The 19498-nt window shown below is 47.9% G+C and overlaps 13 non-coding genes across 13 annotated transcripts; all 13 read right to left on the bottom strand.

The window, feature by feature from the left end:
* Positions 1 to 1286: 1286 nt before the first annotated feature.
* LOC142684630 (U2 spliceosomal RNA) lies at positions 1287 to 1477 on the bottom strand. Its single transcript, XR_012854237.1, has one exon. It is a non-coding gene; the product is annotated as a U2 spliceosomal RNA (small nuclear RNA).
* A 1276-nt stretch (positions 1478 to 2753) lies between these two features.
* On the bottom strand, positions 2754 to 2944 carry LOC142684629 (U2 spliceosomal RNA). Its single transcript, XR_012854236.1, has one exon. It is a non-coding gene; the product is annotated as a U2 spliceosomal RNA (small nuclear RNA).
* A 1288-nt stretch (positions 2945 to 4232) lies between these two features.
* LOC142684628 (U2 spliceosomal RNA) lies at positions 4233 to 4423 on the bottom strand. Its single transcript, XR_012854235.1, has one exon. It is a non-coding gene; the product is annotated as a U2 spliceosomal RNA (small nuclear RNA).
* A 1285-nt stretch (positions 4424 to 5708) lies between these two features.
* Positions 5709 to 5899, bottom strand: LOC142684627 (U2 spliceosomal RNA). Its single transcript, XR_012854234.1, has one exon. It is a non-coding gene; the product is annotated as a U2 spliceosomal RNA (small nuclear RNA).
* A 1292-nt stretch (positions 5900 to 7191) lies between these two features.
* Positions 7192 to 7382, bottom strand: LOC142684626 (U2 spliceosomal RNA). Its single transcript, XR_012854233.1, has one exon. It is a non-coding gene; the product is annotated as a U2 spliceosomal RNA (small nuclear RNA).
* A 1284-nt stretch (positions 7383 to 8666) lies between these two features.
* On the bottom strand, positions 8667 to 8857 carry LOC142684625 (U2 spliceosomal RNA). Its single transcript, XR_012854232.1, has one exon. It is a non-coding gene; the product is annotated as a U2 spliceosomal RNA (small nuclear RNA).
* A 1285-nt stretch (positions 8858 to 10142) lies between these two features.
* LOC142684624 (U2 spliceosomal RNA) lies at positions 10143 to 10333 on the bottom strand. Its single transcript, XR_012854231.1, has one exon. It is a non-coding gene; the product is annotated as a U2 spliceosomal RNA (small nuclear RNA).
* A 1280-nt stretch (positions 10334 to 11613) lies between these two features.
* LOC142684623 (U2 spliceosomal RNA) lies at positions 11614 to 11804 on the bottom strand. The gene has a single exon (XR_012854230.1). It is a non-coding gene; the product is annotated as a U2 spliceosomal RNA (small nuclear RNA).
* Positions 11805 to 13092: 1288 nt separating this feature from the next.
* On the bottom strand, positions 13093 to 13283 carry LOC142684620 (U2 spliceosomal RNA). The gene has a single exon (XR_012854228.1). It is a non-coding gene; the product is annotated as a U2 spliceosomal RNA (small nuclear RNA).
* A 1300-nt stretch (positions 13284 to 14583) lies between these two features.
* LOC142684619 (U2 spliceosomal RNA) lies at positions 14584 to 14774 on the bottom strand. The gene has a single exon (XR_012854227.1). It is a non-coding gene; the product is annotated as a U2 spliceosomal RNA (small nuclear RNA).
* Positions 14775 to 16066: 1292 nt separating this feature from the next.
* On the bottom strand, positions 16067 to 16257 carry LOC142684618 (U2 spliceosomal RNA). The gene has a single exon (XR_012854226.1). It is a non-coding gene; the product is annotated as a U2 spliceosomal RNA (small nuclear RNA).
* Positions 16258 to 17553: 1296 nt separating this feature from the next.
* On the bottom strand, positions 17554 to 17744 carry LOC142684617 (U2 spliceosomal RNA). Its single transcript, XR_012854225.1, has one exon. It is a non-coding gene; the product is annotated as a U2 spliceosomal RNA (small nuclear RNA).
* Positions 17745 to 19017: 1273 nt separating this feature from the next.
* On the bottom strand, positions 19018 to 19208 carry LOC142684616 (U2 spliceosomal RNA). Its single transcript, XR_012854224.1, has one exon. It is a non-coding gene; the product is annotated as a U2 spliceosomal RNA (small nuclear RNA).
* Between the last annotated feature and the right edge of the window lie 290 nt (positions 19209 to 19498).

Below are 19498 nucleotides of genomic sequence, written 5' to 3'. Positions count from 1 at the left end.
AACGGGCCGCGCGTTGCCCGAGCCTGCCCGATACTGCTGTTCAGCCCTTGCAGCGATTCAGCCTACTTCTAGGCAATTCCATGGGGCCCTGCAGGCTCACACACTCACAGCTACACGGGAGGTGAATAAAGGCCGGAGAGGAAGCCAGACAGGATTTGCTTCTTTTGCTTGCACCACAATGCAGTGCTGAAAGAGGAGGAATCTACATAAAAACGCCTTCCTGGCAACGCCCAAATGCCCTGCTGCCATGCAGATAAACACTGGCAGCGGCAGCAAGTGCATGCCCACAGCCACCCCTTGTTCCTTCACACCTTGTATCAGCTGTAATCCAGTCCAGTCCAGTGCTGCCTGCTGAGCAGCACTGACCAACACTGCCTGGGCCCAGGCTTTTGGCCCCATTATGATGTCAGAAAGCTGGCTCTGGAATCCTGAGGGCTCCACTATGACACGTGCAAAGTTCCGTCTGAACTTTATATAAGACGGTGAGGCTCAGTCAGTCACTCAGTGTTGCCTGAGAGGGCAACACTGCAACAGCCGGCCGCCAGGCTGTCTTTTTTTTGCACAGCTAGTTGCCTCCAGGAGGCCACAAGAGGGAGACAAGGGACTGCAAAATGGAAAATAGGCATCCACCAACTTTACAGACAACTTCTCCTTGCTCCTACAACCTCCATCCTTGCACAGTTTGTTATTCTTCTAGGTAACATAGTAACAAATCCAAATTGCTGCTCTCTTTGTAGGCAAGCAAGGCTTTGTTGCAACTGCAATTCTTACTTCTTCTTGAAATGTAGGGACGACAGTACATTCCATCACATCCATCTAGTGTACACAGGTAGGTCCATTGTGGCGGGCAGGCGAGCGGGCGGGCTGCTTTATTGGCTGTTTGCTGTTCCCCTACTCCACTCCACTATTTGACTGTTGTGCTGCATCAATCAATCAATCAATCAATCAATCAATCAATCAATCAATCAATCAATCAATCAATCAATCAGTGGCTGGCTCAGGTGCAGCTCTTTAACTTACCTAAAAGGGAGGGCGGAGAGAAGACAAGGAAGGTGAATGAGGTGTTCCAATGTGAAATGCCGGAAACACAGAAACACAGAAGACACACAACAAGAGGTGGCAATCTATTCATTAATTGCATTTAATCAATGAGCTCATTATCACTCATGCATTGTCCAACAGGTGTTGAAATAATGGGATTAAAAGGGGAGATCCCTTCAGAAAGACAGAAACAATAGCAAAGACAAAAAACACTTTTGGAATCTGCTTTTAGTCAACACATAAGGAAAGGGTGCACCGGTCCTGGAAATACTGCAATACCAGGTCAATGCGTGGAGTGGACAGAGCAAGCTCTATTTCCATCTCCCTGTTCTAAAAATCCATTTAATATATGGTCCCCAGATAGGGGACGTATCAGATATTAAACTGATAAGAACAGATACTACACTTGATCTTAGCCAAAAGGCCGAGAAGCGATAACCCGAACGGGCCGCGCGTTGCCCGAGCCTGCCCGATACTGCTGTTCAGCCCTTGCAGCGATTCAGCCTACTTCTAGGCAATTCCATGGGGCCCTGCAGGCTCACACACTCACAGCTACACGGGAGGTGAATAAAGGCCGGAGAGGAAGCCAGACAGGATTTGCTTCTTTTGCTTGCACCACAATGCAGTGCTGAAAGAGGAGGAATCTACATAAAAACGCCTTCCTGGCAACGCCCAAATGCCCTGCTGCCATGCAGATAAACACTGGCAGCGGCAGCAAGTGCATGCCCACAGCCACCCCTTGTTCCTTCACACCTTGTATCAGCTGTAATCCAGTCCAGTCCAGTGCTGCCTGCTGAGCAGCACTGACCAACACTGCCTGGGCCCAGGCTTTTATCTCTGAGGCCCCATTATGATGTCAGAAAGCTGGCTCTGGAATCCTGAGGGCTCCACTATGACACGTGCAAAGTTCCGTCTGAACTTTATATAAGACGGTGAGGCTCAGTCAGTCACTCAGTGTTGCCTGAGAGGGCAACACTGCAACAGCCGGCCGCCAGGCTGTCTTTTTTTTGCACAGCTAGTTGCCTCCAGGAGGCCACAAGAGGGAGACAAGGGACTGCAAAATGGAAAATAGGCATCCACCAACTTTACAGACAACTTCTCCTTGCTCCTACAACCTCCATCCTTGCACAGTTTGTTATTCTTCTAGGTAACATAGTAACAAATCCAAATTGCTGCTCTCTTTGTAGGCAAGCAAGGCTTTGTTGCAACTGCAATTCTTACTTCTTCTTGAAATGTAGGGACGACAGTACATTCCATCACATCCATCTAGTGTACACAGGTAGGTCCATTGTGGCGGGCAGGCGAGCGGGCGGGCTGCTTTATTGGCTGTTTGCTGTTCCCCTACTCCACTCCACTATTTGACTGTTGTGCTGCATCAATCAATCAATCAATCAATCAATCAATCAATCAATCAGTGGCTGGCTCAGGTGCAGCTCTTTAACTTACCTAAAAGGGAGGGCGGAGAGAAGACAAGGAAGGTGAATGAGGTGTTCCAATGTGAAATGCCGGAAACACAGAAACACAGACGACACACAACAAGAGGTGGCAATCTATTCATTAATTGCATTTAATCAATGAGCTCATTATCACTCATGCATTGTCCAACAGGTGTTGAAATAATGGGATTAAAAGGGGAGATCCCTTCAGAAAGACAGAAACAATAGCAAAGACAAAAAACACTTTTGGAATCTGCTTTTAGTCAACACATAAGGAAAGGGTGCACCGGTCCTGGAAATACTGCAATACCAGGTCAATGCGTGGAGTGGACAGAGCAAGCTCTATTTCCATCTCCCTGTTCTAAAAATCCATTTAATATATGGTCCCCAGATAGGGGACGTATCAGATATTAAACTGATAAGAACAGATACTACACTTGATCTTAGCCAAAAGGCCGAGAAGCGATAACCCGAACGGGCCGCGCGTTGCCCGAGCCTGCCCGATACTGCTGTTCAGCCCTTGCAGCGATTCAGCCTACTTCTAGGCAATTCCATGGGGCCCTGCAGGCTCACACACTCACAGCTACACGGGAGGTGAATAAAGGCCGGAGAGGAAGCCAGACAGGATTTGCTTCTTTTGCTTGCACCACAATGCAGTGCTGAAAGAGGAGGAATCTACATAAAAACGCCTTCCTGGCAACGCCCAAATGCCCTGCTGCCATGCAGATAAACACTGGCAGCGGCAGCAAGTGCATGCCCACAGCCACCCCTTGTTCCTTCACACCTTGTATCAGCTGTAATCCAGTCCAGTCCAGTGCTGCCTGCTGAGCAGCACTGACCAACACTGCCTGGGCCCAGGCTTTTATCTCTGAGGCCCCATTATGATGTCAGAAAGCTGGCTCTGGAATCCTGAGGGCTCCACTATGACACGTGCAAAGTTCCGTCTGAACTTTATATAAGACGGTGAGGCTCAGTCAGTCACTCAGTGTTGCCTGAGAGGGCAACACTGCAACAGCCGGCCGCCAGGCTGTCTTTTTTTTGCACAGCTAGTTGCCTCCAGGAGGCCACAAGAGGGAGACAAGGGACTGCAAAATGGAAAATAGGCATCCACCAACTTTACAGACAACTTCTCCTTGCTCCTACAACCTCCATCCTTGCACAGTTTGTTATTCTTCTAGGTAACATAGTAACAAATCCAAATTGCTGCTCTCTTTGTAGGCAAGCAAGGCTTTGTTGCAACTGCAATTCTTACTTCTTCTTGAAATGTAGGGACGACAGTACATTCCATCACATCCATCTAGTGTACACAGGTAGGTCCATTGTGGCGGGCAGGCGAGCGGGTGGGCTGCTTTATTGGCTGTTTGCTGTTCCCCTACTCCACTCCACTATTTGACTGTTGTGCTGCATCAATCAATCAATCAATCAATCAATCAATCAATCAATCAATCAATCAATCAGTGGCTGGCTCAGGTGCAGCTCTTTAACTTACCTAAAAGGGAGGGCGGAGAGAAGACAAGGAAGGTGAATGAGGTGTTCCAATGTGAAATGCCGGAAACACAGAAACACAGACGACACACAACAAGAGGTGGCAATCTATTCATTAATTGCATTTAATCAATGAGCTCATTATCACTCATGCATTGTCCAACAGGTGTTGAAATAATGGGATTAAAAGGGGAGATCCCTTCAGAAAGACAGAAACAATAGCAAAGACAAAAAACACTTTTGGAATCTGCTTTTAGTCAACACATAAGGAAAGGGTGCACCGGTCCTGGAAATACTGCAATACCAGGTCAATGCGTGGAGTGGACAGAGCAAGCTCTATTTCCATCTCCCTGTTCTAAAAATCCATTTAATATATGGTCCCCAGATAGGGGACGTATCAGATATTAAACTGATAAGAACAGATACTACACTTGATCTTAGCCAAAAGGCCGAGAAGCGATAACCCGAACGGGCCGCGCGTTGCCCGAGCCTGCCCGATACTGCTGTTCAGCCCTTGCAGCGATTCAGCCTACTTCTAGGCAATTCCATGGGGCCCTGCAGGCTCACACACTCACAGCTACACGGGAGGTGAATAAAGGCCGGAGAGGAAGCCAGACAGGATTTGCTTCTTTTGCTTGCACCACAATGCAGTGCTGAAAGAGGAGGAATCTACATAAAAACGCCTTCCTGGCAACGCCCAAATGCCCTGCTGCCATGCAGATAAACACTGGCAGCGGCAGCAAGTGCATGCCCACAGCCACCCCTTGTTCCTTCACACCTTGTATCAGCTGTAATCCAGTCCAGTCCAGTGCTGCCTGCTGAGCAGCACTGACCAACACTGCCTGGGCCCAGGCTTTTATCTCTGAGGCCCCATTATGATGTCAGAAAGCTGGCTCTGGAATCCTGAGGGCTCCACTATGACACGTGCAAAGTTCCGTCTGAACTTTATATAAGACGGTGAGGCTCAGTCAGTCACTCAGTGTTGCCTGAGAGGGCAACACTGCAACAGCCGGCCGCCAGGCTGTCTTTTTTTTGCACAGCTAGTTGCCTCCAGGAGGCCACAAGAGGGAGACAAGGGACTGCAAAATGGAAAATAGGCATCCACCAACTTTACAGACAACTTCTCCTTGCTCCTACAACCTCCATCCTTGCACAGTTTGTTATTCTTCTAGGTAACATAGTAACAAATCCAAATTGCTGCTCTCTTTGTAGGCAAGCAAGGCTTTGTTGCAACTGCAATTCTTACTTCTTCTTGAAATGTAGGGACGACAGTACATTCCATCACATCCATCTAGTGTACACAGGTAGGTCCATTGTGGCGGGCAGGCGAGCGGGCGGGCTGCTTTATTGGCTGTTTGCTGTTCCCCTACTCCACTCCACTATTTGACTGTTGTGCTGCATCAATCAATCAATCAATCAATCAATCAATCAATCAATCAATCAATCAAGTGGCTGGCTCAGGTGCAGCTCTTTAACTTACCTAAAAGGGAGGGCGGAGAGAAGACAAGGAAGGTGAATGAGGTGTTCCAATGTGAAATGCCGGAAACACAGAAACACAGACGACACACAACAAGAGGTGGCAATCTATTCATTAATTGCATTTAATCAATGAGCTCATTATCACTCATGCATTGTCCAACAGGTGTTGAAATAATGGGATTAAAAGGGGAGATCCCTTCAGAAAGACAGAAACAATAGCAAAGACAAAAAACACTTTTGGAATCTGCTTTTAGTCAACACATAAGGAAAGGGTGCACCGGTCCTGGAAATACTGCAATACCAGGTCAATGCGTGGAGTGGACAGAGCAAGCTCTATTTCCATCTCCCTGTTCTAAAAATCCATTTAATATATGGTCCCCAGATAGGGGACGTATCAGATATTAAACTGATAAGAACAGATACTACACTTGATCTTAGCCAAAAGGCCGAGAAGCGATAACCCGAACGGGCCGCGCGTTGCCCGAGCCTGCCCGATACTGCTGTTCAGCCCTTGCAGCGATTCAGCCTACTTCTAGGCAATTCCATGGGGCCCTGCAGGCTCACACACTCACAGCTACACGGGAGGTGAATAAAGGCCGGAGAGGAAGCCAGACAGGATTTGCTTCTTTTGCTTGCACCACAATGCAGTGCTGAAAGAGGAGGAATCTACATAAAAACGCCTTCCTGGCAACGCCCAAATGCCCTGCTGCCATGCAGATAAACACTGGCAGCGGCAGCAAGTGCATGCCCACAGCCACCCCTTGTTCCTTCACACCTTGTATCAGCTGTAATCCAGTCCAGTCCAGTGCTGCCTGCTGAGCAGCACTGACCAACACTGCCTGGGCCCAGGCTTTTATCTCTGAGGCCCCATTATGATGTCAGAAAGCTGGCTCTGGAATCCTGAGGGCTCCACTATGACACGTGCAAAGTTCCGTCTGAACTTTATATAAGACGGTGAGGCTCAGTCAGTCACTCAGTGTTGCCTGAGAGGGCAACACTGCAACAGCCGGCCGCCAGGCTGTCTTTTTTTTGCACAGCTAGTTGCCTCCAGGAGGCCACAAGAGGGAGACAAGGGACTGCAAAATGGAAAATAGGCATCCACCAACTTTACAGACAACTTCTCCTTGCTCCTACAACCTCCATCCTTGCACAGTTTGTTATTCTTCTAGGTAACATAGTAACAAATCCAAATTGCTGCTCTCTTTGTAGGCAAGCAAGGCTTTGTTGCAACTGCAATTCTTACTTCTTCTTGAAATGTAGGGACGACAGTACATTCCATCACATCCATCTAGTGTACACAGGTAGGTCCATTGTGGCGGGCAGGCGAGCGGGCGGGCTGCTTTATTGGCTGTTTGCTGTTCCCCTACTCCACTCCACTATTTGACTGTTGTGCTGCATCAATCAATCAATCAATCAATCAATCAATCAATCAATCAATCAATCAATCAATCAGTGGCTGGCTCAGGTGCAGCTCTTTAACTTACCTAAAAGGGAGGGCGGAGAGAAGACAAGGAAGGTGAATGAGGTGTTCCAATGTGAAATGCCGGAAACACAGAAACACAGACGACACACAACAAGAGGTGGCAATCTATTCATTAATTGCATTTAATCAATGAGCTCATTATCACTCATGCATTGTCCAACAGGTGTTGAAATAATGGGATTAAAAGGGGAGATCCCTTCAGAAAGACAGAAACAATAGCAAAGACAAAAAACACTTTTGGAATCTGCTTTTAGTCAACACATAAGGAAAGGGTGCACCGGTCCTGGAAATACTGCAATACCAGGTCAATGCGTGGAGTGGACAGAGCAAGCTCTATTTCCATCTCCCTGTTCTAAAAATCCATTTAATATATGGTCCCCAGATAGGGGACGTATCAGATATTAAACTGATAAGAACAGATACTACACTTGATCTTAGCCAAAAGGCCGAGAAGCGATAACCCGAACGGGCCGCGCGTTGCCCGAGCCTGCCCGATACTGCTGTTCAGCCCTTGCAGCGATTCAGCCTACTTCTAGGCAATTCCATGGGGCCCTGCAGGCTCACACACTCACAGCTACACGGGAGGTGAATAAAGGCCGGAGAGGAAGCCAGACAGGATTTGCTTCTTTTGCTTGCACCACAATGCAGTGCTGAAAGAGGAGGAATCTACATAAAAACGCCTTCCTGGCAACGCCCAAATGCCCTGCTGCCATGCAGATAAACACTGGCAGCGGCAGCAAGTGCATGCCCACAGCCACCCCTTGTTCCTTCACACCTTGTATCAGCTGTAATCCAGTCCAGTCCAGTGCTGCCTGCTGAGCAGCACTGACCAACACTGCCTGGGCCCAGGCTTTTATCTCTGAGGCCCCATTATGATGTCAGAAAGCTGGCTCTGGAATCCTGAGGGCTCCACTATGACACGTGCAAAGTTCCGTCTGAACTTTATATAAGACGGTGAGGCTCAGTCAGTCACTCAGTGTTGCCTGAGAGGGCAACACTGCAACAGCCGGCCGCCAGGCTGTCTTTTTTTTGCACAGCTAGTTGCCTCCAGGAGGCCACAAGAGGGAGACAAGGGACTGCAAAATGGAAAATAGGCATCCACCAACTTTACAGACAACTTCTCCTTGCTCCTACAACCTCCATCCTTGCACAGTTTGTTATTCTTCTAGGTAACATAGTAACAAATCCAAATTGCTGCTCTCTTTGTAGGCAAGCAAGGCTTTGTTGCAACTGCAATTCTTACTTCTTCTTGAAATGTAGGGACGACAGTACATTCCATCACATCCATCTAGTGTACACAGGTAGGTCCATTGTGGCGGGCAGGCGAGCGGGCGGGCTGCTTTATTGGCTGTTTGCTGTTCCCCTACTCCACTCCACTATTTGACTGTTGTGCTGCATCAATCAATCAATCAATCAATCAATCAATCAATCAATCAATCAATCAGTGGCTGGCTCAGGTGCAGCTCTTTAACTTACCTAAAAGGGAGGGCGGAGAGAAGACAAGGAAGGTGAATGAGGTGTTCCAATGTGAAATGCCGGAAACACAGAAACACAGACGACACACAACAAGAGGTGGCAATCTATTCATTAATTGCATTTAATCAATGAGCTCATTATCACTCATGCATTGTCCAACAGGTGTTGAAATAATGGGATTAAAAGGGGAGATCCCTTCATGAAGACAGAAACAATAGCAAAGACAAAAAACACTTTTGGAATCTGCTTTTAGTCAACACATAAGGAAAGGGTGCACCGGTCCTGGAAATACTGCAATACCAGGTCAATGCGTGGAGTGGACAGAGCAAGCTCTATTTCCATCTCCCTGTTCTAAAAATCCATTTAATATATGGTCCCCAGATAGGGGACGTATCAGATATTAAACTGATAAGAACAGATACTACACTTGATCTTAGCCAAAAGGCCGAGAAGCGATAACCCGAACGGGCCGCGCGTTGCCCGAGCCTGCCCGATACTGCTGTTCAGCCCTTGCAGCGATTCAGCCTACTTCTAGGCAATTCCATGGGGCCCTGCAGGCTCACACACTCACAGCTACACGGGAGGTGAATAAAGGCCGGAGAGGAAGCCAGACAGGATTTGCTTCTTTTGCTTGCACCACAATGCAGTGCTGAAAGAGGAGGAATCTACATAAAAACGCCTTCCTGGCAACGCCCAAATGCCCTGCTGCCATGCAGATAAACACTGGCAGCGGCAGCAAGTGCATGCCCACAGCCACCCCTTGTTCCTTCACACCTTGTATCAGCTGTAATCCAGTCCAGTCCAGTGCTGCCTGCTGAGCAGCACTGACCAACACTGCCTGGGCCCAGGCTTTTATCTCTGAGGCCCCATTATGATGTCAGAAAGCTGGCTCTGGAATCCTGAGGGCTCCACTATGACACGTGCAAAGTTCCGTCTGAACTTTATATAAGACGGTGAGGCTCAGTCAGTCACTCAGTGTTGCCTGAGAGGGCAACACTGCAACAGCCGGCCGCCAGGCTGTCTTTTTTTTGCACAGCTAGTTGCCTCCAGGAGGCCACAAGAGGGAGACAAGGGACTGCAAAATGGAAAATAGGCATCCACCAACTTTACAGACAACTTCTCCTTGCTCCTACAACCTCCATCCTTGCACAGTTTGTTATTCTTCTAGGTAACATAGTAACAAATCCAAATTGCTGCTCTCTTTGTAGGCAAGCAAGGCTTTGTTGCAACTGCAATTCTTACTTCTTCTTGAAATGTAGGGACGACAGTACATTCCATCACATCCATCTAGTGTACACAGGTAGGTCCATTGTGGCGGGCAGGCGAGCGGGCGGGCTGCTTTATTGGCTGTTTGCTGTTCCCCTACTCCACTCCACTATTTGACTGTTGTGCTGCATCAATCAATCAATCAATCAATCAATCAATCAATCAATCAATCAATCAAGTGGCTGGCTCAGGTGCAGCTCTTTAACTTACCTAAAAGGGAGGGCGGAGAGAAGACAAGGAAGGTGAATGAGGTGTTCCAATGTGAAATGCCGGAAACACAGAAACACAGACGACACACAACAAGAGGTGGCAATCTATTCATTAATTGCATTTAATCAATGAGCTCATTATCACTCATGCATTGTCCAACAGGTGTTGAAATAATGGGATTAAAAGGGGAGATCCCTTCAGAAAGACAGAAACAATAGCAAAGACAAAAAACACTTTTGGAATCTGCTTTTAGTCAACACATAAGGAAAGGGTGCACCGGTCCTGGAAATACTGCAATACCAGGTCAATGCGTGGAGTGGACAGAGCAAGCTCTATTTCCATCTCCCTGTTCTAAAAATCCATTTAATATATGGTCCCCAGATAGGGGACGTATCAGATATTAAACTGATAAGAACAGATACTACACTTGATCTTAGCCAAAAGGCCGAGAAGCGATAACCCGAACGGGCCGCGCGTTGCCCGAGCCTGCCCGATACTGCTGTTCAGCCCTTGCAGCGATTCAGCCTACTTCGAGGCAATTCCATGGGGCCCTGCAGGCTCACACACTCACAGCTACACGGGAGGTGAATAAAAGCCGGAGAGGAAGCCAGACAGGATTTGCTTCTTTTGCTTGCACCACAATGCAGTGCTGAAAGAGGAGGAATCTACATAAAAACGCCTTCCTGGCAACGCCCAAATGCCCTGCTGCCATGCAGATAAACACTGGCAGCGGCAGCAAGTGCATGCCCACAGCCACCCCTTGTTCCTTCACACCTTGTATCAGCTGTAATCCAGTCCAGTCCAGTGCTGCCTGCTGAGCAGCACTGACCAACACTGCCTGGGCCCAGGCTTTTATCTCTGAGGCCCCATTATGATGTCAGAAAGCTGGCTCTGGAATCCTGAGGGCTCCACTATGACACGTGCAAAGTTCCGTCTGAACTTTATATAAGACGGTGAGGCTCAGTCAGTCACTCAGTGTTGCCTGAGAGGGCAACACTGCAACAGCCGGCCGCCAGGCTGTCTTTTTTTTGCACAGCTAGTTGCCTCCAGGAGGCCACAAGAGGGAGACAAGGGACTGCAAAATGGAAAATAGGCATCCACCAACTTTACAGACAACTTCTCCTTGCTCCTACAACCTCCATCCTTGCACAGTTTGTTATTCTTCTAGGTAACATAGTAACAAATCCAAATTGCTGCTCTCTTTGTAGGCAAGCAAGGCTTTGTTGCAACTGCAATTCTTACTTCTTCTTGAAATGTAGGGACGACAGTACATTCCATCACATCCATCTAGTGTACACAGGTAGGTCCATTGTGGCGGGCAGGCGAGCGGGCGGGCTGCTTTATTGGCTGTTTGCTGTTCCCCTACTCCACTCCACTATTTGACTGTTGTGCTGCATCAATCAATCAATCAATCAATCAATCAATCAATCAATCAATCAGTGGCTGGCTCAGGTGCAGCTCTTTAACTTACCTAAAAGGGAGGGCGGAGAGAAGACAAGGAAGGTGAATGAGGTGTTCCAATGTGAAATGCCGGAAACACAGAAACACAGACGACACACAACAAGAGGTGGCAATCTATTCATTAATTGCATTTAATCAATGAGCTCATTATCACTCATGCATTGTCCAACAGGTGTTGAAATAATGGGATTAAAAGGGGAGATCCCTTCAGAAAGACAGAAACAATAGCAAAGACAAAAAACACTTTTGGAATCTGCTTTTAGTCAACACATAAGGAAAGGGTGCACCGGTCCTGGAAATACTGCAATACCAGGTCAATGCGTGGAGTGGACAGAGCAAGCTCTATTTCCATCTCCCTGTTCTAAAAATCCATTTAATATATGGTCCCCAGATAGGGGACGTATCAGATATTAAACTGATAAGAACAGATACTACACTTGATCTTAGCCAAAAGGCCGAGAAGCGATAACCCGAACGGGCCGCGCGTTGCCCGAGCCTGCCCGATACTGCTGTTCAGCCCTTGCAGCGATTCAGCCTACTTCTAGGCAATTCCATGGGGCCCTGCAGGCTCACACACTCACAGCTACACGGGAGGTGAATAAAGGCCGGAGAGGAAGCCAGACAGGATTTGCTTCTTTTGCTTGCACCACAATGCAGTGCTGAAAGAGGAGGAATCTACATAAAAACGCCTTCCTGGCAACGCCCAAATGCCCTGCTGCCATGCAGATAAACACTGGCAGCGGCAGCAAGTGCATGCCCACAGCCACCCCTTGTTCCTTCACACCTTGTATCAGCTGTAATCCAGTCCAGTCCAGTGCTGCCTGCTGAGCAGCACTGACCAACACTGCCTGGGCCCAGGCTTTTATCTCTGAGGCCCCATTATGATGTCAGAAAGCTGGCTCTGGAATCCTGAGGGCTCCACTATGACACGTGCAAAGTTCCGTCTGAACTTTATATAAGACGGTGAGGCTCAGTCAGTCACTCAGTGTTGCCTGAGAGGGCAACACTGCAACAGCCGGCCGCCAGGCTGTCTTTTTTTTGCACAGCTAGTTGCCTCCAGGAGGCCACAAGAGGGAGACAAGGGACTGCAAAATGGAAAATAGGCATCCACCAACTTTACAGACAACTTCTCCTTGCTCCTACAACCTCCATCCTTGCACAGTTTGTTATTCTTCTAGGTAACATAGTAACAAATCCAAATTGCTGCTCTCTTTGTAGGCAAGCAAGGCTTTGTTGCAACTGCAATTCTTACTTCTTCTTGAAATGTAGGGACGACAGTACATTCCATCACATCCATCTAGTGTACACAGGTAGGTCCATTGTGGCGGGCAGGCGAGCGGGCGGGCTGCTTTATTGGCTGTTTGCTGTTCCCCTACTCCACTCCACTATTTGACTGTTGTGCTGCATCAATCAATCAATCAATCAATCAATCAATCAATCAATCAATCAATCAATCAGTGGCTGGCTCAGGTGCAGCTCTTTAACTTACCTAAAAGGGAGGGCGGAGAGAAGACAAGGAAGGTGAATGAGGTGTTCCAATGTGAAATGCCGGAAACACAGAAACACAGACGACACACAACAAGAGGTGGCAATCTATTCATTAATTGCATTTAATCAATGAGCTCATTATCACTCATGCATTGTCCAACAGGTGTTGAAATAATGGGATTAAAAGGGGAGATCCCTTCAGAAAGACAGAAACAATAGCAAAGACAAAAAACACTTTTGGAATCTGCTTTTAGTCAACACATAAGGAAAGGGTGCACCGGTCCTGGAAATACTGCAATACCAGGTCAATGCGTGGAGTGGACAGAGCAAGCTCTATTTCCATCTCCCTGTTCTAAAAATCCATTTAATATATGGTCCCCAGATAGGGGACGTATCAGATATTAAACTGATAAGAACAGATACTACACTTGATCTTAGCCAAAAGGCCGAGAAGCGATAACCCGAACGGGCCGCGCGTTGCCCAAGCCTGCCCGATACTGCTGTTCAGCCCTTGCAGCGATTCAGCCTACTTCTAGGCAATTCCATGGGGCCCTGCAGGCTCACACACTCACAGCTACACGGGAGGTGAATAAAGGCCGGAGAGGAAGCCAGACAGGATTTGCTTCTTTTGCTTGCACCACAATGCAGTGCTGAAAGAGGAGGAATCTACATAAAAACGCCTTCCTGGCAACGCCCAAATGCCCTGCTGCCATGCAGATAAACACTGGCAGCGGCAGCAAGTGCATGCCCACAGCCACCCCTTGTTCCTTCACACCTTGTATCAGCTGTAATCCAGTCCAGTCCAGTGCTGCCTGCTGAGCAGCACTGACCAACACTGCCTGGGCCCAGGCTTTTATCTCTGAGGCCCCATTATGATGTCAGAAAGCTGGCTCTGGAATCCTGAGGGCTCCACTATGACACGTGCAAAGTTCCGTCTGAACTTTATATAAGACGGTGAGGCTCAGTCAGTCACTCAGTGTTGCCTGAGAGGGCAACACTGCAACAGCCGGCCGCCAGGCTGTCTTTTTTTTGCACAGCTAGTTGCCTCCAGGAGGCCACAAGAGGGAGACAAGGGACTGCAAAATGGAAAATAGGCATCCACCAACTTTACAGACAACTTCTCCTTGCTCCTACAACCTCCATCCTTGCACAGTTTGTTATTCTTCTAGGTAACATAGTAACAAATCCAAATTGCTGCTCTCTTTGTAGGCAAGCAAGGCTTTGTTGCAACTGCAATTCTTACTTCTTCTTGAAATGTAGGGACGACAGTACATTCCATCACATCCATCTAGTGTACACAGGTAGGTCCATTGTGGCGGGCAGGCGAGCGGGCGGGCTGCTTTATTGGCTGTTTGCTGTTCCCCTACTCCACTCCACTATTTGACTGTTGTGCTGCATCAATCAATCAATCAATCAATCAATCAATCAATCAATCAATCAATCAATCAATCAATCAATCAGTGGCTGGCTCAGGTGCAGCTCTTTAACTTACCTAAAAGGGAGGGCGGAGAGAAGACAAGGAAGGTGAATGAGGTGTTCCAATGTGAAATGCCGGAAACACAGAAACACAGACGACACACAACAAGAGGTGGCAATCTATTCATTAATTGCATTTAATCAATGAGCTCATTATCACTCATGCATTGTCCAACAGGTGTTGAAATAATGGGATTAAAAGGGGAGATCCCTTCAGAAAGACAGAAACAATAGCAAAGACAAAAAACACTTTTGGAATCTGCTTTTAGTCAACACATAAGGAAAGGGTGCACCGGTCCTGGAAATACTGCAATACCAGGTCAATGCGTGGAGTGGACAGAGCAAGCTCTATTTCCATCTCCCTGTTCTAAAAATCCATTTAATATATGGTCCCCAGATAGGGGACGTATCAGATATTAAACTGATAAGAACAGATACTACACTTGATCTTAGCCAAAAGGCCGAGAAGCGATAACCCGAACGGGCCGCGCGTTGCCCGAGCCTGCCCGATACTGCTGTTCAGCCCTTGCAGCGATTCAGCCTACTTCTAGGCAATTCCATGGGGCCCTGCAGGCTCACACACTCACAGCTACACGGGAGGTGAATAAAGGCCGGAGAGGAAGCCAGACAGGATTTGCTTCTTTTGCTTGCACCACAATGCAGTGCTGAAAGAGGAGGAATCTACATAAAAACGCCTTCCTGGCAACGCCCAAATGCCCTGCTGCCATGCAGATAAACACTGGCAGCGGCAGCAAGTGCATGCCCACAGCCACCCCTTGTTCCTTCACACCTTGTATCAGCTGTAATCCAGTCCAGTCCAGTGCTGCCTGCTGAGAAGCACTGACCAACACTGCCTGGGCCCAGGCTTTTATCTCTGAGGCCCCATTATGATGTCAGAAAGCTGGCTCTGGAATCCTGAGGGCTCCACTATGACACGTGCAAAGTTCCGTCTGAACTTTATATAAGACGGTGAGGCTCAGTCAGTCACTCAGTGTTGCCTGAGAGGGCAACACTGCAACAGCCGGCCGCCAGGCTGTCTTTTTTTTGCACAGCTAGTTGCCTCCAGGAGGCCACAAGAGGGAGACAAGGGACTGCAAAATGGAAAATAGGCATCCACCAACTTTACAGACAACTTCTCTTTGCTCCTACAACCTCCATCCTTGCACAGTTTGTTATTCTTCTAGGTAACATAGTAACAAATCCAAATTGCTGCTCTCTTTGTAGGCAAGCAAGGCTTTGTTGCAATTGCAATTCTTACTTCTTCTTGAAATGTAGGGACGACAGTACATTCCATCACATCCATCTAGTGTACACAGGTAGGTCCATTGTGGCGGGCAGGCGAGCGGGCGGGCTGCTTTATTGGCTGTTTGCTGTTCCCCTACTCCACTCCACTATTTGACTGTTGTGCTGCATCAATCAATCAATCAATCAATCAATCAATCAATCAATCAATCAATCAATCAATCAGTGGCTGGCTCAGGTGCAGCTCTTTAACTTACCTAAAAGGGAGGGCGGAGAGAAGACAAGGAAGGTGAATGAGGTGTTCCAATGTGAAATGCCGGAAACACAGAAACACAGACGACACACAACAAGAGGTGGCAATCTATTCATTAATTGCATTTAATCAATGAGCTCATTATCACTCATGCATTGTCCAACAGGTGTTGAAATAATGGGATTAAAAGGGGAGATCCCTTCAGAAAGACAGAAACAATAGCAAAGACAAAAAACACTTTTGGAATCTGCTTTTAGTCAACACATAAGGAAAGGGTGCACCGGTCCTGGAAATACTGCAATACCAGGTCAATGCGTGGAGTGGACAGAGCAAGCTCTATTTCCATCTCCCTGTTCTAAAAATCCATTTAATATATGGTCCCCAGATAGGGGACGTATCAGATATTAAACTGATAAGAACAGATACTACACTTGATCTTAGCCAAAAGGCCGAGAAGCGATAACCCGAACGGGCCGCGCGTTGCCCGAGCCTGCCCGATACTGCTGTTCAGCCCTTGCAGCGATTCAGCCTACTTCTAGGCAATTCCATGGGGCCCTGCAGGCTCACACACTCACAGCTACACGGGAGGTGAATAAAGGCCGGAGAGGAAGCCAGACAGGATTTGCTTCTTTTGCTTGCACCACAATGCAGTGCTGAAAGAGGAGGAATCTACATAAAAACGCCTTCCTGGCAACGCCCAAATGCCCTGCTGCCATGCAGATAAACACTGGCAGCGGCAGCAAGTGCATGCCCACAGCCACCCCTTGTTCCTTCACACCTTGTATCAGCTGTAATCCAGTCCAGTCCAGTGCTGCCTGCTGAGCAGCACTGACCAACACTGCCTGGGCCCAGGCTTTTATCTCTGAGGCCCCATTATGATGTCAGAAAGCTGGCTCTGGAATCCTGAGGGCTCCACTATGACACGTGCAAAGTTCCGTCTGAACTTTATATAAGACGGTGAGGCTCAGTCAGTCACTCAGTGTTGCCTGAGAGGGCAACACTGCAACAGCCGGCCGCCAGGCTGTCTTTTTTTTGCACAGCTAGTTGCCTCCAGGAGGCCACAAGAGGGAGACAAGGGACTGCAAAATGGAAAATAGGCATCCACCAACTTTACAGACAACTTCTCCTTGCTCCTACAACCTCCATCCTTGCACAGTTTGTTATTCTTCTAGGTAACATAGTAACAAATCCAAATTGCTGCTCTCTTTGTAGGCAAGCAAGGCTTTGTTGCAACTGCAATTCTTACTTCTTCTTGAAATGTAGGGACGACAGTACATTCCATCACATCCATCTAGTGTACACAGGTAGGTCCATTGTGGCGGGCAGGCGAGCGGGCGGGCTGCTTTATTGGCTGTTTGCTGTTCCCCTACTCCACTCCACTATTTGACTGTTGTGCTGCATCAATCAATCAATCAATCAATCAATCAATCAATCAATCAATCAATCAATCAATCAATCAGTGGCTGGCTCAGGTGCAGCTCTTTAACTTACCTAAAAGGGAGGGCGGAGAGAAGACAAGGAAGGTGAATGAGGTGTTCCAATGTGAAATGCCGGAAACACAGAAACACAGACGACACACAACAAGAGGTGGCAATCTATTCATTAATTGCATTTAATCAATGAGCTCATTATCACTCATGCATTGTCCAACAGGTGTTGAAATAATGGGATTAAAAGGGGAGATCCCTTCAGAAAGACAGAAACAATAGCAAAGACAAAAAACACTTTTGGAATCTGCTTTTAGTCAACACATAAGGAAAGGGTGCACCGGTCCTGGAAATACTGCAATACCAGGTCAATGCGTGGAGTGGACAGAGCAAGCTCTATTTCCATCTCCCTGTTCTAAAAATCCATTTAATATATGGTCCCCAGATAGGGGACGTATCAGATATTAAACTGATAAGAACAGATACTACACTTGATCTTAGCCAAAAGGCCGAGAAGCGATAACCCGAACGGGCCGCGCGTTGCCCGAGCCTGCCCGATACTGCTGTTCAGCCCTTGCAGCGATTCAGCCTACTTCTAGGCAATTCCATGGGGCCCTGCAGGCTCACACACTCACAGCTACACGGGAGGTGAATAAAGGCCGGAGAGGAAGCCAGACAGGATTTGCTTCTTTTGCTTGCACCACAATGCAGTGCTGAAAGAGGAGGAATCTACATAAAAACGCCTTCCTGGCAACGCCCAAATGCCCTGCTGCCATGCAGATAAACACTGGCAGCGGCAGCAAGTGCATGCCCACAGCCACCCCTTGTTCCTTCACACCTTGTATCAGCTGTAATCCAGTCCAGTCCAGTGCTGCCTGCTGAGCAGCACTGACCAACACTGCCTGGGCCCAGGCTTTTATCTCTGAGGCCCCATTATGATGTCAGAAAGCTGGCTCTGGAATCCTGAGGGCTCCACTATGACACGTGCAAAGTTCCGTCTGAACTTTATATAAGACGGTGAGGCTCAGTCAGTCACTCAGTGTTGCCTGAGAGGGCAACACTGCAACAGCCGGCCGCCAGGCTGTCTTTTTTTTGCACAGCTAGTTGCCTCCAGGAGGCCACAAGAGGGAGACAAGGGACTGCAAAATGGAAAATAGGCATCCACCAACTTTACAGACAACTTCTCCTTGCTCCTACAACCTCCATCCTTGCACAGTTTGTTATTCTTCTAGGTAACATAGTAACAAATCCAAATTGCTGCTCTCTTTGTAGGCAAGCAAGGCTTTGTTGCAACTGCAATTCTTACTTCTTCTTGAAATGTAGGGACGACAGTACATTCCATCACATCCATCTAGTGTACACAGGTAGGTCCATTGTGGCGGGCAGGCGAGCGGGCGGGCTGCTTTATTGGCTGTTTGCTGTTCCCCTACTCCACTCCACTATTTGACTGTTGTGCTGCATCAATCAATCAATCAATCAATCAATCAATCAATCAAGTGGCTGGCTCAGGTGCAGCTCTTTAACTTACCTAAAAGGGAGGGCGGAGAGAAGACAAGGAAGGTGAATGAGGTGTTCCAATGTGAAATGCCGGAAACACAGAAACACAGACGACACACAACAAGAGGTGGCAATCTATTCATTAATTGCATTTAATCAATGAGCTCATTATCACTCATGCATTGTCCAACAGGTGTTGAAATAATGGGATTAAAAGGGGAGATCCCTTCAGAAAGACAGAAACAATAGCAAAGACAAAAAACACTTTTGGAATCTGCTTTTAGTCAACACATAAGGAAAGGGTGCACCGGTCCTGGAAATACTGCAATACCAGGTCAATGCGTGGAGTGGACAGAGCAAGCTCTATTTCCATCTCCCTGTTCTAAAAATCCATTTAATATATGGTCCCCAGATAGGGGACGTATCAGATATTAAACTGATAAGAACAGATACTACACTTGATCTTAGCCAAAAGGCCGAGAAGCGATAACCCGAACGGGCCGCGCGTTGCCCGAGCCTGCCCGATACTGCTGTTCAGCCCTTGCAGCGATTCAGCCTACTTCTAGGCAATTCCATGGGGCCCTGCAGGCTCACACACTCACAGCTACACGGGAGGTGAATAAAGGCCGGAGAGGAAGCCAGACAGGATTTGCTTCTTTTGCTTGCACCACAATGCAGTGCTGAAAGAGGAGGAATCTACATAAAAACGCCTTCCTGGCAACGCCCAAATGCCCTGCTGCCATGCAGATAAACACTGGCAGCGGCAGCAAGTGCATGC

Source organism: Rhinoderma darwinii (genome assembly GCF_050947455.1).
Source record: "Rhinoderma darwinii isolate aRhiDar2 chromosome 5 unlocalized genomic scaffold, aRhiDar2.hap1 SUPER_5_unloc_10, whole genome shotgun sequence".
NCBI classification, from domain to species: domain Eukaryota; kingdom Metazoa; phylum Chordata; class Amphibia; order Anura; family Rhinodermatidae; genus Rhinoderma; species Rhinoderma darwinii.
Note: the sequence above shows the minus strand (reverse complement) of the source record. Positions and strands in the feature narration are given on the sequence as shown.